This window comes from Mesoplodon mirus (assembly GCF_964341445.2).
Source record: "Mesoplodon mirus genome assembly, chromosome: 18".
Classification (NCBI taxonomy): domain Eukaryota; kingdom Metazoa; phylum Chordata; class Mammalia; order Artiodactyla; family Ziphiidae; genus Mesoplodon; species Mesoplodon mirus.
In genome coordinates this window covers 44,593,438-44,609,137 of record NC_138994.1, presented here as the reverse complement: position 1 = coordinate 44,609,137, position 15,700 = coordinate 44,593,438, and the positions used below count along the sequence as shown (strand labels likewise).

The window sequence follows — 15,700 nt, the reverse complement described above, 5'->3', positions numbered from 1 at the left end:
GGGAGAAGAAAAAGAAAGAAAGAAAAATAAAATAAATAAAGTTATTAGAATAAAAATTTTAAAAAAATATTATTAAAAAAAGAGCAACCAAACCAATAAACAAATCTGCCAATGATAACAAGCACTAAAAACTAAACTAAGATAAACATATAAATCTGAAAGTAGTCAGTTGCATACAGCAAACCCCAAGTCTACAGTTGCTCCCAAAGTCCACCACCTCAGTTTTGGGATGATTTGTTGACTATTCAGGTATTCCACAGTTGCAGGGTACATCAAGTTGACTGGAGATTTAATCCGCTGCTCCTGAGGATGCACGGAGAAATTTCCCTTTCTCTTCTTTGTTTGCACAGCTCCTGGGGTTCAACTTTGGATTTGGACCCACCTCTGCATGTAGGTCGCCCTCTGGTGTCTGTTCTTCGCCCAGACAAGAGGGGGTTAAAGGAGCGGCTGATTAGGGGCCTCTGGCTCACTCAAGCTGGGGGGAGGGAGGGGTACGGAGTGCGGGGCGAGCCTGCGGCGGCAGAGGCCAGCGTGACGTTGCACCAGCCTGATGCGCGCCCTATGTTCTCCCAGGAAAGTTGTCCCTGGATCACGGGACCCTGGCAGTGGTGGGGTGCACAGGCTCTCGGGGGCAGGGATATGGATAGTGACCTGTGCTTGCCCACAGGATTCTTGGCTGCAGCAGCCGTGTCAGCATTTCATGCCCGTCTCTGGTGTCTGCACTGATAGTCGCGGCTTGCTCCTGTCCCTGAAGCTCGTTTAGGTGGTGCTCTGAATCCCCTCTCCTCACGCACCCTGAAACAATGGTCTTTTGACTCTTAGGCAGTTCCAGACTTTTTCCTGGACTCCCTCCTGTCTAGCTGTGGCGTACTAGCCCCCTTCAGGCTGTGTTCACGCAGCCAACCCTGGTCCTCTCTCGGGGATCTGACCTCCGAAGCCCAAGCCTCAGCTCCCAGCTCCCAGCTCCCGCCCGCCCCGGCGGGTGAGCAGACAAGCCTCTCAGGCTGGTGAGTGCTGGTCGGCACCGATCCTCTGTGCGGGAATCTCTCCACTTTGCCCTCTGCACCCCTGTGGCTGCGCTCCCCTCCATGGCTCCAAAGCTCACCCCCACCCACCCACCCCCCATCTCCACCAGTGAAGGGACTTCCTAGTGTGTGGAAACCTTTCCTCCTTCACAGCTCCCTCCCAGAGGTGCAGGTCCTGTCCCTATTCTTTTGTCTTTGTTTTTTCTTTTTCTTTTCCCCTACCCAGGTACGTGGGGAGTTTCTTGCGTTTGGGGAAGTCTTGAGGTCTTCTGCCAGTGTTCAGTAGGTGTTCTGTAGGAGGTGTTCCACATGTAGATGTATTTGTGATGTATTTGTGGGGAGGAAGGTGATCTCCACATCTTACTCCTCCACCATCTTGAAGTTCTTCCCAATTTTTACTTTTATGATAATAGTTTCTCTGCTTTTCTTTATAGTTTATAGTATGCTTCCATAAACAATGCATATACATTTTCCTTGCCCCCACCCCATGCAGATACATTTTTTACCTGTTTTTAAGCTTCATATGAGACAACTTTATTTATTCTTTAGTGTCTTGCTTCTTTTGCCCAACATTATTGTGAGATTTTTTTCCATGAAGTTACATGTAACTGTATTTTATTTTCATTACTGTACAGTATTACATTGTGTGATAATGTACTTTATTCATTCTACTGTAGACAAAATTTGGGGTTGTTCCCAGTTTTTTCTATAGTTTAAATTTTATTTACATTTTGCAAGATGAATAGTGACCGTCATGTCTGTGATATCTTGTTCTAGAAATAGTTAATACTTCTTTTGTGGCTTTGTACGTGGGTCAGGTGTTGTTCCTCCCCTTCCTCCTTCTCCTACTCTTCTTCTTTTAACAGGTTCATTCAGGTAGAATTTTATATACCTTAAAAGTCATTCATTTTAAGTATATAGTTCAGTGAGTTTTAATAAATTTATGCAGATGTGCAGCCATAACCACAATCCAGTTTTATAACACTTTCATCAACTGAAAAAGTTCCCTTTGCCCATTTGTAATCACATTCCAGCCCAGACTCCAGCCAACAACTGATATGCTTTCTGTTTCTATAGTTCTGCCTTTTCTAGAAATTTCATATAAATGGAATCCTACAGTGTGTAGTCTTTCCTGTCTGGCTTCTTTCCCTTAGCATGCTTTTGAGTTCATCCATGTTGTTGCATGTATCAGTAGTTCATTCATTTTTGTTGCCAAGTAGTAGTCTATTGTATAGATGTGCCACATTTTCTTTATCCATTCAAGTTGATGGACATTTGAATTATTTCTAGTTTTGGCTATGATGCATAATGCTAGTGATAATATTCCATACAAGTCATTGTGTGGACATTTGTTTTCATTTCTCTTGGGTAGATAACTAGGAGTTGAATTGCTAGATTGTATATGGCTGCTTTCTTAAGAAACTGCCAAATTCTTTCCCACCGTGGCTGGACCATTTTACACTTCCACCAATAATATGAGGCTTCCAGTTTTTTTACATTTTCACCTACACTTGTATTGTCCTTCCTTTTGGTTATAGCCATTCTAGTGAGTGTAAAGTGGTATCTTACTGTGGTTTTAATTTGTATTTCCTTAATGAATAATGATTTTGATTACTTTTCATGTGTTTATTTGCCATTCATGTATTTTCTTTAGGTGAAGAGTCTATCCAAATCTTTAGCCCATTAAAAAAAATTGGATCATTTTCTTACTTACTTATTAGAGGTCTTTATGCATACACACATATATAGATATATGTTGTGATATAAGTCCTTTATCAGATATATGATTAACAAATATTTTATTTCAGTCTGTGGCTTGTCTTTTCTTTATCTATTTATTTATTTATTTGTTTATTTATTTATTTATTTATTTGCATCTGGTCTTAGTTGCAGCAGGCGGGCTCCTTAGTTGTGGCATGTGAACTCTTAGTTGTGGCATGCATGTGGGATCTAGTTCTCTGACCAGGGATCGAACCTGGGCCCCCTGCATTGGAAGCGCAGTCTTATCCACTGTGCCACCAGGGAAGTCCCTTTATTTTCTTAAGGGTGCCTTTTGAAGAGCAAAAGTTTTAAATTTTGATGAAGTCCAATTTATCAATATATTTTTTTATAGATCATGCTTTTTGTGTCATATCTTACAAATATTTCCTAATGCAGAGTCACAATATTTTTCTTGTATGTTCTTTTGTATGTATGTTATATTAATAGCTCTTACTTTTAGGTTTATATACCATTTCAAGTTAAGTTTTGGGTCTGGTGTGAAGTAAGGGTCTAGGTTCATTTACTTTTATGTATAGATGTCCAGTTGTTTTAGTACCATTTGATGAAAGACTATCCTTTCCTTACTAAATTACCATAGTATATTTGCTGAAAATATTTAATGACTTTTCTTGTTTTAAAATTGAAACTATTTAGTATGAGAAAACTACTGAGTTTTCCTCCCCAGAGTCAACAACAGTTATCAGATTCTTGTGTGCCCTTGAGAGGTATTTTATGCATGTATAAGCAAATATAGTTATATTCTTTTTCTCCCCCTACATGACTCAATTTTTGTGAATGTTTTAGATCAGTGTTTTTAACCTTTTTTTCATAACTGCCCACTGAAGAGAAAAATTAAATTAAATTTATTAAGTTTAATTTCTCTTTAAGAAATGAATACTAAGATTTTAATTAAATGGATTTAAATTTAAACTTTAATTTCTCCATGACAAAAGAGATTAAGCAATAAGGTTTTTTTCAGATATGCTTGAGCTTTTTTCCTGGGGGAGAGGAGCGGCACAGACTATTATAATACTAAGACATTTTTGCTCCCTTAGGTACTAATTTTTACTTTCTAAGGAGTGATGTCACCTCCACTGAGAATGTATATATTAGATGTTTGAAAAGCATTTATGTTCCCTCATTGTTGGCTACAAAATTTTATTTATCTTTACAATTCAGCTTATTATTTGTTTTTCAAATCATCTGTATTTTAGTTTTGTCTGCTTGATCTGTGATTTTTCTAATAGATGTAAGTTAAAATACTCCACTCTGATTATTCTCAGATTGTTCAGATTTTTGTTTGTGTAATTCAAAGATAGTTGCCAACTCCAGATAAATTTATAATAATTTTATCTTTCTGGTAGATTGTGCCTTTTAAAAATGAAATATGAACTATCCCGGCTGCTTTAATATTATTTTGCTTTGAGTTGTGTTTTTGCTAATACTTTGCTATACTGTGTTGCTTTTACTTTTGGGTAGCATATATATGGATTATCTTTTCCCATACCTTTATTTTCAGACTTTCTGAATATTTTATTTTACGTCTAACTTTAAAAAATCAAGTAGCTACTTTAAAAATTCATTATGCAAACTTCTTTTAATAAGTAAGTTTTAGAGGCAGCAAACTGGCTGGTGTGCCTTTTATGGTGTGCACAGTGTTTTAAATATCCATGTAACTAGCCAGACGTTATTTTTGTATGATTTTAGGCAAGTCACCTAACCTCTGTAAGTTTCAGTTTGTTCATCTGTTAAAGGAAAATTATAATAATTTCCCACCACCTCACAGGATTAATGAGAAATATAATTAATCCTCACAAGATCAGTGAGAAATACATATAAAGCATCTAGCATAGTATCCGGCACTGTAGAAAGTATTTGATAAATATTGGCTATTACCAATAGCCATCGTGAGCCAATTACCACTCTATTTAAAACCATGTAAAAGATAGGGCTGTATCACTATGGGTCATGGGATGTCACTGGAGTCTTTTAAACAAGGAACAGATGTTATAAGATTTGCATTTTAACCACAATTATGGTAGCATCATGGAAGATGGATTAGAGGAGTGCAACAGAGATAAGGAACCTCTGCAGTTGTTGTACTATTTTAGGAAAGAGCTAAGAACCTAAGCTAAGCCAGTAGCTCTTGGAAAAGAAAAGAGGTGGGGAGTGGGGAATTGTAGACTTGACTGTGCTTGCTGCTGGTGAAACAGAAATAATTTTAGATGCTTAGGAATCCTTTAAATTTATCCTACCCCAAGACAACGAAAACTAAACTGAATTTCCTGAGATTAGGGTAATGTTTCTCAGTGGAAAGGGAACAGACTTGGAAGTAATAGGCGAAGGATAGAGCTATAATTCAATGGCAAATTGCAATATTAGAATTTCCAGGAATAATAAACTTTTACCAGACGATGAAGTAGCAAGCCACCCTACCTGACATCAAACATATTTTAGAAATGTGGTGATGAAAACAGTGTGAAGTTAGTGTAGGTGAAGACAAGTAGATCGGTAGAACATAATATAGTCCAAAAATGGGTTCTTGCATGTATAGAAATTTAGTATATGAAAAGGTGGCATTTCAAATCACTTGGAGGGAAAGAAAGGACTATTGAATAAATGGCATTGAAACTTAAAAAAAAAATTAAATTAGGTCCTTGCCTGACACCATTTATAAAAATAAGTTCTAGGGCTTCCCTGGTGGCGCAGTGGTTGAGAGTCCGCCTGCCGACGCAGGGGACACGGGTTCATGCCCCGGTCGGGGAAGATCCCACATGCCGCCAAGCGGCTGGGCCCGTGAGCCATGGCTGCTGAGCCTGCACGTCAGGAGCCTGAGCTCCTCAACGGGAGAGGCCACAACAGTGAGAGGCCCGCGTACTGCAAAAAAAAGAAAAAAAAAAGTTGATAGTAGCAAATGATGGTGTGGGGTAGTGGCTGCTGTCATATCCTGTGGATAAGGGTGTAAAATTCCAGGGCGGTTTGTTACGTCTTTTGAAATTTAAAATTGCAGTAATTTCCCTCTTACTCTCTTTCCTATGGAAGCACAGGGGGACGAGAGGTATGCCAAGATTATGCATTTAGCATTTCTTCTAATAGCAAAACTTTAGAAACAACTTAAATGTCCTGTCATTTACTTTGTAATAAATTAAGTGGCCACCTGTTGAGTGGTGGTGCTCTGGTTATGTGGTGAGTGGTTGAAACCTAACACTTTAATCTGAGATTTGGATCAACATAATGTATTTTCCACTTGTTTTCTTTGAGATATAGCCCTGAAAATGGAAAACCTTATTTAAAATGACAAACAATGAAGTAAAGCGTTTTAATGGGCAATATATAAGAAAACTAAACTATGAGCTATATTTTGCTAAAGCTTATTTATTGGTATATTCCTATCTTTCTCCAATGCAGGTCTCTCTCTCTCTCTTTTTAATTTATTCATTTATTTATTTATTTTTGGCTGCGTTGGGTCTTTGTTGCTGCGTGTGGGCTTTCTCTAGTTGCGGCGAGCGGGGGCTACTCTTGGTTGCAGTGTGCAGGCTTCCCATTGTGGTGGCTTCTCTCGTTGCGCAGCATGGGCTCAGCTGCTCTGTGGCGTGTGGGATCCTCCGGACCAAGGCTTGAACCCGTGTCCCCTCCACTGGCAGGCGGATTTCTAACCACTGCGCCACCAGGGAAGTCCGCAGATATCTCTTATATAATTCTTGTGTGACAAGTCATCTCTTTTAACTTAGAGCAAAAGCTCTTCCAGGGTCTGGCTTATATCCCTTGTCCTTGCTCTTCTCACTGGTATGTGCTTACAGTTAAGCCCAGAGTCAGCATTAGGTTACTGTATCTAATGATCCTTCTGCTCTGAGAGCCCTTGCCAAAAATTAGTTTACAATTCCCAAGACTCTCTTTGCCCTAAGCATTTCTCTATCTTTCTGTCAAGTGAGGAAGAGCAGAAGAATTATAGCCACTTAAGGCATCTCTTCCTTTCTGATATGAGACTGTAGTTATCTCATCTTCAACCAAAGGAAACAACTACTCTCTTTTCATGACTCATGCCAAAGAGGGATGTTGTTTAGATACATCTATGTTCTTCCATGTAGTTCATTTCTTTTTATTGGTGAGTAGTTTTCCATCGTGAGGATTTACCGTATTTTTTTCATCTATTCTCTTGCCAATGGATATTCTTTCTTTCTGTGGACATATCTTTTATTTATTTTGGTTAAATCCAAAGAGTGGAATAGCTATATCAAAAGGTGTAAAAGTATGTATTTAATTTAAAAGAAATGGCCAAACAATTAAAAAATACTTGAGCCATTTTACATCCTCACTAGCAATATATGAGAAATGTACTTGCTCAGCATCCTTGTCAACATTTATCATTGTCAGTCTTTATAATTTTAGCCATTCTTATGGACGTGTAGTGGAAGCTCCTTGTGGTTTTAATCTGTATCCTCTAGACCAGTGATACTGAGCATCTTTTAATTTGGTTATTGGACCTTCACATATCTTTTTTTTGAAAGTGTCTGTGAAAGTCTGTTGCCCATTGTTATTGGACTGTTTGCTTTTTTATTGGTTTATAACATTATATAACTTTTATGTGTACAGTATTACATTTCAACTTCTGTATGCACTATGGTGTGCTCACCACCAAAGGTTTAGTTTCTATCTAGTCACCATATAGTTGACCCCCTTTACCCATTTTTCCCTCCCCCAACCCCCTTCTCCTCTGGTAACCACTACTCTACTCTGTTCTCTGTATCTGTGTTTGCTTTTGTTTATTTTGTTTTGTTTTGTTTGTTTAGTCCACATATTAGTGAAATCATACAGTATTCATCTTTTTCCATCTGATTTATTTCATTTAGCATAATACCCTCAAGGTCCATCCATGTTGTTGTATATGACAAGATTTCACCTTTTTATGGCTGAGTAGTATTCTATGTATACCACATCTTCTTTATCCATTCATCCATCAGTGGACACTTAGGTCGTTTTCATATCTTGGCTGTTGTAAATAATGCTGTGATGAACATAGGAGTGCGTATATCTTTTTTAATTAATGTTTTCATAATCTCTGGATAAATACCCTGAAGTGGGATAGCTGGATCATATGGTAGTTCTATTCTTAACTTTTTGAGGAATCTCCATACTGTTTTCCATAGTGGCTACACCAATTTACATTCCCATCAGCAGTGCATGAGGGTTCCCTTTTCTTTACATCTTCACCAACACTTGTTACATCTTGCCTTTTTGATAATAGCCATTCTAACAGGCTTAAGGTGATGTCTCATTGTCATTTTGATTTGCATTTCCCTGATAATTAGTGATGTTGAAAATCTTTTCATGTGCCTGTTGGCCATCTGTATATCATCTTTGGAAAAAATGTCTAGTTAATTCCTCTGCCTATTTTTTAATCAGGTTGTTTATTTTTTGGTTGTTGAGTTGTATGAATTCTTTATGTATTTTGGATATTAACCCATTAATGGACATATGATTTGCAAATATCTTCTTTCATTTGGTAGGTTGTCTTTTTCTCTCTCCTCTCTTTCTGGTAGCCCCATTACACATATACTGGTGTGTTTAATGGTTTTTCATGTTTCTCTGATTTTTTTTTCCATTTCTTTCTCCTCTCTTCTTTGGTTTGCATAGTCTCTATCACTCTGCCTTCAAGCTTGCTTATTCTTTCTTTCTGTTCAAATATACTGTTAAGCCCCGCTAATGAATTTTTATTTGTTATTGTGCTTTTCAATTCCAGAATTCCATTTGGTTCCTTTAAAATAATTTCTTTTAAAAAATATTTATTTATTTATTTATATTTTGACTGCACTGGGTTCTTTTTTTTTAATTTATTTATTTTTGGCTGCATTGGGTCTTTGTTGCAGTGTGCGGGCTACTCTTTGTTGCGGTGCGTGGGCTTCTCACTGCGGTGGCTTCTCTTGTTGCAGAGCACGGGCTCTAGGCGCCCGGGCTTAAGGAGTTGTGGCTCGCAAGTTCTGGAGTTCAGGCTCAGTAGTTGTGGCGCGTGGGCTTAGTTGCTCGGTGGCATGTGGGATCTTCCCGGACCAGGGCTCAAACCCATGTCCCCTGCATTGGCAGGTGGATTCTTAACCACTGTGCCACAGGGAAGCCCCTGCACTGGGTTTTAATTGCGGCGTGCAAGCTTCTTAGTTGCAGCATGTGGACTCTTAGTTGCAGCAAGGGAATCTTAGTTGCAGCGTGCATGTGGGATCTAGTTCCCAGACCAGGGATCGAACCTGGGCCCCCTGCATTGAGAACGTGGAGTCTTATCCACTGGACCACCAGGGAAGTCCCAATAATTTCTATCTTTTTATCGATAGTTTCTATTTGATGTGAAATTGTCATCATGCCTTCCTTCCTTTTATCATGATTTCTTTTATCTCTGTGAACATATTTATAATTGCTATTTTGATGTCTTTTATGTTAAATCCAACATCTGGTTACTGTCACTGGCAGTTTGTGTCGCCTTCTTTTTTCAGTGTACAGGTCATAATTGTTTCTTTGTATGCCTCATAATTTTTTGTTGGAAACTAGACATTTTAGATAATATGTTGTAGCAACTCTGGGTACTGCCACCATTCTCAGGGCGTGTTAGTTTTATTTGCTTATTTATTTGTTTTTAACTGGCTGGCTTATTTTAATGAAGTTTATTTCCTACCCATAGGCTTAAACCTCTGAGGTTACTCCCCTTAGAAGTGAAGTTTTGGTATGCCTACAGTCACCTTAGGATGGCAGTGGTTTTGATAAAGCTCTTTTTTTCTCTTTTCCTGACCACATCTGGCTGTTAAACTCCACTAATTTCTGGCTGATTACTTTATTGTTTTTAATAATGCCCTTGGGCATAGATTGTTCTACAGATGAATCCAATAAAATTCTGGCTCCTTTAAAAAAATAGCTTCTGAGGTCAGTGTTTGATATTTGTTCTTACACCTGTAGGACTCCTCCTAACTATAGTATTCCATAGTTTCTCCTGAATGCTAGCTGGCCTACAGGTTAACCTGTATCATGCATCTTTCCCAATTTCCTTTCACAGCTTCTGCTGTCCTTGAGAGTGAAGTTAGGCTTGAACTTCTCTGCCCTCTTTTGCAAATGAAATCAGTTCCTTTGGGTAAATATTAGGAGCTCTCTGTTTTATGACCTACTTCTCCCCTCAGGCAAAGTCTCTGAGCCAAGGCTTTGGAGCTGGTGGTAGGCACAACTGTCAACTTCTCTCCTAGTGACACTCCTACCCTAGGAGCTGAGCACTTGCTGGTGCCTGAGGTCCTCTTGGCTTATCCCTCTTGGAGTGGAACCAGCACCTTAGAAAGCAGATGTAGGTTTAATCAGGGCCTCAGTGCTCTAAGCACACTGGATCCATGAAAGAGCCTTTATTCTATGAGGGATGGCTGGGAAGGAGAGAGCCCCCACCTCATGACTGCACTTTCCAAGGACTTAGCCTCAGAAACAGGTAGCTGGAGGGAGAATGAGAAATACTGATGTCTTGTCCTTCCTGGGAAGAAAGTACTCTGTCTGGGAGCAGCCTGTGTTCTTGGCTTTAGTAATTGGGAGTGGAGTCCCTGTTTCTCTGAGCTGGGAGGGTGGAAGAGAGGAAGTGATCTTGATTCAAATATCGCAGACCCTTAGGGACTTCCCTGGTGGTCCAGTGGTTAAGACTCCACACCTCCAATGCAGGGGTCGGGGAACTAAGACCCCACATGCCGCGCGGCAAAAAAAAAAATCACAAACCCTTACCCTTATTACAGAATTTTTATAGATTTTCTTGATAGACATTTCTTCATTTGCTGTTTTCCCTTAGGACCATTTCCGAAGGCTTTCAATATTGTTGTTTTTAAAGTAATTTTCACAGTTTCACTGGGCAAAGGGTCAGTGGGACTCCTCAGGCTGTCTTGCCAGAAATTGGTTCTTCCTATAGTATTTGTGTGTGTGTGTGTGTGTCTTTGTGTGTGTGTGTGTGTGTGAGTGTAGGTGTGTATTTCTTTGCATGTCATTTTTGTAGTTGCTTTAGGTATGTATATAGAAAACTTACCATTGTCTTCTTTTGTTGTCATGTTATCAGTTCAAGTGAAATATAGAAACTTTACCTCCCTATAAGTCCCTTTACTCTCCCCTATTTATTGATACAATTGTCTTAAATATTTCCTCTTACATACGTTTATAGCCACATCAGACAGTGATATAATTTTTGCTTCAATCATTAAACATAACTTAGAAAACTTAAGAGAAAGCCTGTTGTATCTACTACTGTTTTTGATTCCTGTGTTCTTTCCTTTTTGATGTTCCAAGGTTTCTTCCTTTATTGTTTCCTTTCTATTTAGAGGACTTTCTTTAGCCATTCTTTTAGGGTAGGTATGCTGATGACAATTTTCTTAGTTTTCACTCATCTGAGAATGCTTTGATTTTCCTTTCATTCCTGAAGCATATTTTTTTTCCTGGGCACAAAATTCTGGGTTGACAGTTCTTTTCTTTTAGCACCTGGAAAATATCCTATCACTTCTTTCTGGCCTCCCTGGCTTCTGGTGAGAAATTCTCAATTATTTGAATAAATGGTATCTCTGGCTATTTCCAAGGTATTTTTCTTTGCTTTTAGTATTCAGAAGTTTATGATATGTCTTGCTGTGGATTCTCTGAGTTTATCCTATTTGGATAAACTCCGTATTAAATCTGTAGGTTATGTCTCTTGCCAAATTTAGAACTTTTCAGCCATTATTTCTTTGAGTACTTTTTCACTCTCTTCCTTCTCTTTATCTAGGACTCTGACAATATGAATGTTATAATTTTTGTTATGGAGCCACAGAGCCCTTAGGCTCTGTACATTTTTCCCATCCATTTTCTTTCAGTTGTTTAGATTGGGTTATTTCTGCTCTATATTCCAGTTCACTGACTCTTTCCTATGTCCTCTCCATTTTTCCATTGAGCCCATTTATTGAGTTTTAAAAATTTGTTATTTATTTTTCATTTCTAAAATTTCCATTTGTTATTTTTAGATCTTCTGTTTCTTTGCTGAGACTTTATATTTTTATATTTGTTTTAAGCAGGTTCATAATTGCTCCTTGAAGCATTTTTATTGTAGATGCTTTAAAATCTTTGTCAGATAATTCTGATATCTCTATCATCTTGATTTTGGCTTTTTCCATTCATTTATCCTTTTTCATTCAGTGCGAGATCTTCTTGAATGGTGAGTGATCTTCAACTGAAGCCTGGACATTTTTGTATTATGTTCTGAGATTTTGGATCCTATTTAAACCTTTTATCTGGTTTCCTGTGACATTGTTCTGTCAAGGTAAGGGGGGTGGTGGCACTTCAGTACTTCCAGGTACAAGTCCAGGTTTCCTTCTGTTGACACCTGAGAGGGAAGTCTCCTTATTATTCCTGGGTGGGGATGGGTGGCTCCCATGTGTTCTCCTCTGACACCACAGTTGGGAGGTGGTGGCCTCATTACCACTGGGCAGTGGTGAAAATGCTGACTTTCTACTAGGCCTCCTCTGACCGTGCGAAGGACAAGAGGTGCCTTGTTGTTGCCTGGTGGTTGAGAGTCAGGGATCCCCATGTCATTTTTTTTTTAATTTTGAAAAATATTTAGTAGCATGGATACATGTTCACAACACTATCTTACTGAAAAACACAGCATATAACATTCTTTATTTATTTTCTTTTTTCTTCCTACTATAATGCATGCTCACTGTAGTAAGTCACATCACATGTTGTAGTAAGTCAGATAGTATCACCCCATGACCCAGTTAATATAGTCAGTGTTAACAATTTGGTCAGTTTCCTTCACACCTTACTTCATGCTTATATAAACATATACACAATTATATACATATATACAATATGTTTTTAATTTTATAAATCTATTTATAGATTTTAAAAGTACTGGGTGGAATCCAGTACTGTATGGAATCCAGTACTTTTAAAATCTATAAGTAACTTGGATGGAATCCAAGTTATTTCTGAGAAATTAGATTAGGAAATATTTTTTTATTTTTCTGTATTTTCCAAATTATCTATATAGAACATTAAAAAAACACTGAGTGAAGCCATACCTGAGTTAACCAGGTATTTTTTGTTTTGTTTTGTTTTGTTTTTTTAGCATCTTTATTAGAGTATAATTGCTTTACAATGGTGTGTCAGTTTCTGCTTTATAACAAAGTGAATCAGTTATACATATACATATGTCCCCATATCTCTTCCCTCTTGCATCTCCCTGCCTCCCACCCTCCCTACCCCACCCCTCTAGGTGGTCACAAAGCACCTAGCTGATCTCCCTGTGCTATGCGGCTGCTTCCCACTAGCTATCTATTTTACGTTTGGTAGTGTATATATGTCCATGCCACTCTCCCACTTTGTCCCAGCTTACCCTTCCCCCTCCCCGTATCCTCAAGTCCATTCTTTAGTAGGTAGGTCTGCGTCTTTATTCCCGTCTTACCCCTAGGTTCTTCTGACCATTTTCTTTTTTTTTTTTTTTAAGATTCCATATATATGTGTTAGCATACGGTATTTGTTTTTCTCTTCCCCATGTCGTCTTTACTGGCACCATTTGTGGGGTCCCATTACTGGCTAGCAAGCATGAAAGTCTCATCTTCCTTGAATGCTGTGAAACTGTCTAACTTCCTCAGTGCTCTTCTGGGCCTTTCTTTATACCACTGTTGGAACCGTGCTTTCATTCTGCGTTCTTATTAATTTCTGTCATTGTAATCTCTAATGTGGGGCTATAGTACATCATATGTAATTCCTTTGTGAAATACTTGGTCATAATATAGAGCTGTGGTTTTTAGAATGTAGTCCCTGGACTAGCAGCATCAGCATCACCTGGAACTTGTTAGAAATGCAAACTCTTGGGCCCCAAAATAGACCTACTGAATTAGGAACTCTGGAAGTGGGACCCAAAAATCTGTGTTTTAACAAGTCCTCCAGATGATTCTGATGCATGCTACATTTGAACACCACTGATGTGGAGGTTCGCATAATCCCTTGGCTCATGAGGAAGGATGCTGGAAGTCTTAATGCTCAGAGTCACCCCTCAGCAAAATTGTTAATAAATGGCCGTTGTGGACATATTTTCTTATCTTCCCCTTGCCCTCCCTCAGGGTTGTCCTCCTTCAGGCACATCTCAAGAGACCTCTTTCTTTAGATACTTTCTTAGTTGATTAGCCAATAATTCTCTTTCTTTAGATACTTTCTTAGTTGATTAGCCAATAATTCTAGCTAGGGTATTAGCTGAAATTAGTATATTTTCAATTTAATAAGAGATTAAAGTGAACATCCTCCAAGATGCCAAGTATTCAGTCTCTAATAGGAAGCTATTTAGATATAAGATTGATAGAAGGGGAGGTAATGTTTTGGAGTAATGTTTGGAGGTAATGTTTTGAGATTTCTTCTGTTCTTGGTATCTCTTGGTTATGTGAACAGTTATGAATTGAATTGAGGGAAGAAGATTCATGTTATTTCCAAGTATCAGTATGTCAGTGGTCTCACATTTTGCTTTCAGTGACCATGGCCTTTAAGGCCTCAGAACATAGAGTGGTAAAGAAATAGGCCTTAGTATAAATTCTTAGGAGATTTTATTAGTTTAATGATACCTGGCTGGATACCAAAAGCACTAGGGCATAGTCATCTCTGCCTAGTTTCCTATGTGTATATTTTAAATAGGTTCATCAATAAGTTAGGGAAAATGTTCCTTGCCCTTTGTAACTTTTCCCAGTTTTCTCCCAGTCTCAATTTCTTTCCAATACAGTTAGTCTAAGTGCTACTTATCAGGGAGGAATCAGACTTAAACTACCTCTATTTTTCCTGATTTAAAGTTGGTTTTGGAGACAGCCTCCTGCTCTCTCCTTGCTTGTATCCTGTTTAGATTCTCTTATCCAGTATCAATAGTTGAGAAACAGTTCCCAAATCTCAATGATACCTCATATCAATTAAAGACAATGCAAAGAGTGTTACAAATATTTATAGATGATCATGTGTGGTTTTCTTGTAAGATATAAGGAAATAGGTCTATGAATCACTTAATCTGTGAGGAAGATGAAGAAGAATATTAACTAGCATAGTTGTGACTCTAAATTCTTGCTGCTTTAATCAGGGACCCCAGAGTAATTGACCCCTAGATAATGAAATCCACTCTCAACTCTCTACGTAAGCAATTATTTAAATAGTTAGGAGACAGAATAATAAAGCAGTTGCCCATTGCTTTTGAGGTCAATAGGTTAACTCTACAGAGTTTAATTAAAATTTGATAATAAATGCCTACTCTAGGCAGGATATTTCATTAGTCTTCATCGTGGCCTAGGTAGAATATTCCTTATAATTATTTTCTACCGCTTTTAAATTCTCTTCTCATGAAGCAGGCTTCTTATTGCTAATTAGGATTCTCACACTGGGGAAAGAGATTCCCCAAAAGCAGCCTCCTCATTAGAAAGGGATATCCACCACTGTAAAAGAATAAATTGGTATTCAACTATCTTATTTTTAAAATGTCTACACAATGAAGCCAAATTGTAAGCTTTAAACAAGTATCACTGCTCCCCATCCCCCACTTTGGCAATAGCTATGATAAAATTTCAGTCACATTCTTTTTTATATTAAGAAATTATTTTTCTGGTTCCTGCTTAAAATATGTATGGTACTGAGAAAATTCAGGTTCCTTGGTAAGCAGAATTGTATGTAGAAATTAGGTCAACAGGAAGATTTATCTAAAAAGTTCTGTCCTTTTTCTTGGAGAGGTATGTGGTTCAGAGGAGAAAAATTTCCCCCCAGACGGAAATAAAAATCTATAACCACAAAGTAACTGGGAATGCTGGCAAACTGTCTAACCTCTCCAGTGCTCTCCTGGGCCTTTCTTTATACCAGTGTTGGAACCCTGCTTTCATTCTGCGTTCTTGTTCATTTCTGTCACTGTCATCTCTAGTGTATCT

At 38.2% G+C, this 15,700-nt stretch overlaps 1 protein-coding gene across 2 annotated transcripts in view; it reads right to left on the bottom strand.

The window, feature by feature from the left end:
- Nucleotides 1-15,700, bottom strand: part of LOC309794273 (myosin-8) — a gene marked incomplete at its 5' end in the record, with an annotated part of 77,338 nt that overhangs the window by 40,029 nt on the left and 21,609 nt on the right. The window lies entirely within an intron of this gene.